This window comes from Humulus lupulus, chromosome X (genome assembly GCF_963169125.1).
Source record: "Humulus lupulus chromosome X, drHumLupu1.1, whole genome shotgun sequence".
In the NCBI taxonomy this organism is placed as follows: domain Eukaryota; kingdom Viridiplantae; phylum Streptophyta; class Magnoliopsida; order Rosales; family Cannabaceae; genus Humulus; species Humulus lupulus.
In genome coordinates, this window is record NC_084802.1 from 28786784 (window position 1) to 28789779 (window position 2996).

The window sequence follows — 2996 nt, forward strand, 5'->3', positions numbered from 1 at the left end:
GCAGCTTCCTTGACCGGCGATGACGGAAACCCCAAAGTTTGGTGACCATCGGAGCAAGGATGCGCCTGTACGGCCACTCCAAAGCTTTGCCGTTGAAACTTTAAGGTGCCTTTCCAGCAAACTCCGACCACCATTCGGCGAATGGGTAGTACCGTTGGAATCAGCATCGTGAAAGGATCGTCGCCCACTAAGTCATTTCGGTCAACTCACCATTTTTCTCCAGAGAGATTTTGGGTATCTTCGCCCCTTTGGAAGCATTTTCCGGTGACACCAGAGGTCATTTGGGCGAAGGAGCTGTACTTTTGTGATGTACTCATAGAGAGGATCATTTTGATATATGCCATGCATATATTCGTTGACGTTTCCAGTACCGCCACCAACCGCTATTGTGCACCGCTTGGCTGAGGTTCTGGAACTTGAAATTTTAAATATGGTCATATTATATATCATTGGACATGATTTTGAATAAGGAATGCTATGATGATAATCATTTGCTCATTTGGTGCACGTAGGAAAACGTGATATTAAAATCGGACTAAATCATTCTAAGATCATCGATAAGCTTAGGAGCGTTGCTTTGGGCTCGGATTAAATTCTAAAGAGGTAGGGACTCAACTAGACTATTGGACTTATTTTACTGGTATTAAATTGCATTCAACATATTCCAAATTTTGATATTTATAAAATGTTTGAAAAAATTGAAAACTTAACCTGCATGTTTTCTGATCTGTTCTAAGGGCACGGAGTGCCAAATATATATTTTTGTTCACTTATTTATGCAGGTTATGATTTTTGGGTTATTCAAATGTAGCTGTTATGCTGCCAAATTTTCTAAAATATAAAGGGAAGATGTTTCTTTCTTTTCATGTTTACCTGCATTTGGTTATACCGATGAGAGCCATAGTGATCATGATTGGTGCACGTTGTTGTTTCACGACCTAGTCTCTGTGTCATCATAGGTAGATCAGGTGTCCACTCACTTGTAGGTGTAAAGACCTAGCATCTGTATACAGGAAGTGTTCTGAGCCTCCCCCTTGGGGTGGTTATCAGGTCCGGCTACCCGGTTTAGGATGTCGGATTTTCTATGGTGGGTAACGGGAACTAGGGATCTAGTGGACGGTGTGATGTGCACTTTTAGCTATGATCTTATGATCATTTGTGGTTTCTCTATTTTGGTTTATACATGATGATGCATGTTTTGTTTTCAAAGCTAACCATGCAGGGGTTGTATTGAACTTTTGGGTCCTATGTTATTAGTTGTTTTCCTACTGGGCTTTATAAGCTCACCCCTATCTCTCCCATTCCAGGAGCCTAGTGACGCGAACGTGGAAAAGATGAATTATCGATGGGGCCAATGTGTTTAGCCTATTTCTATTTCGTGTCATTGTCTTATCTGTTGAGCATTATATATGTATTCGACTTCGAATCTAATGATCGGTATATCTGAATGAGCTATGAAATAGTTAGGGATGAGGAATGGTGGATGCTAAGTATTATTTTGGGTGTTTATGACTTATTAAATTTAACTATTTGGTGATTACATAACTGTGGGAATATTATTGTTTTATGTATAATGATAAATGATCATACTTTTATTACTAATATTTTTATATCTAATTATAGGAGTTATTTCATTATTTTAACTTATAATTATAGTACGATTTAATATAAATTAAATGATCATTTATAAAGACTATTTTTCAACGAGGGTCAAAGTTTGACCTTTGACCACCCAAGTTATGGATATTACAAATCTGCCACGGCCTAGGGCTCGGGTCGTGATAGTTCGAGTTTTATGCCATAGAGCAAGTTCCCCGAGAGCAAAATTCAAATGTGGATGCCTTGGCCAGGCTCGCTACGACCAGCGAGGCCGATACACTGAACGTGGTCCCAATAAAATTTCTATCGACTCCGAGTATCAGCGAGCATGACGAGGAAGACGTGTGCATGATTGACTCCCAACCGACCTGGATGACCCCAATAGTCGATTACCTTGAAATCAGCATTCTCCCAGCAGAACGGAACGAGGCTTGAAAATTGATGTATTAGATCCCGAGAAACACTATTGTGGAAGGAAGGTTGTAACGAAGAGGATATTCTATGCCACTACTCTGATGTGTAACCCCACCCAAGGCAAAGAAAATTTTGGAGGAAATTCACGAAGGATTTTATGGAGATCACACAGGGGGGCATAGCCTATATAAAAAAGGGATAAGACAAGGATATTTCTGGCCCACTGTCAAGGCAGACGCTTTCGAGTATGTCAAGAGATGTGATAAATTCCAGCGTTTTGCTTTGATTCCACGAGCCCCACCTACTGAGCTAACCATGCTGACCTCCCCATGGCCATTTTCGGTGTGGGGAATCGATCTTATAGGTTCACGACCAACAGGTAAAGGTGGAGTGAAGTATGTTGTGGTCGCGGTCGATTATTTCACAAAATGGACCGAGGCCGAACCCCTGGCAACAAGTACCTCGAAAAAAGTTATAGAATTTGTGGTCAAAAACATCATCTGTCGATACGGAATGCCCAGAAAGATAGTGTCAGACAATGGTACCCAGTTCAACAGTGACTTGTTCACCCATTTCTGCGAAAAAAATGGGATAATAAAAAGCTTCTCCTCCATCACCCATCCCCAATCAAATGGCCAGGTCGAAGCAGTCAACAAAACCCTTAAAAGCTCCATGAAGAAAAGGTTGGAGGAGGCTAAAGGTGTTATATTATTTTATAATATAATGTAATATTATATTATATTATATTATATTATAATATAATGTTTTAGATTAAATAAATGTGACAAAGTGTGTCACATATTGTAACATATAATAGAGAGTTACAATATTTAGATATATGAGATATATCCAAATAATGTAACATATTTGGTGTTACAAATTTGTAACTTCCAAATATTACCCTTTATTGTGTAAAATTGTTGTTACACAATATTGAGATGAATTTCATAAAGTCATATGTGATATGGCTGTTAGAGATATGA

At 39.1% G+C, this 2996-nt stretch overlaps 1 long non-coding RNA gene across 1 annotated transcript; it reads left to right on the forward strand.

The window, feature by feature from the left end:
• Window positions 1-385: 385 nt before the first annotated feature.
• On the forward strand, window positions 386-1617 carry LOC133805025 (uncharacterized). Its single transcript, XR_009878763.1, has 2 exons — window positions 386-603; window positions 1308-1617. It is a non-coding gene; the product is annotated as an uncharacterized LOC133805025 (long non-coding RNA).
• Window positions 1618-2996: the final 1379 nt, after the last annotated feature.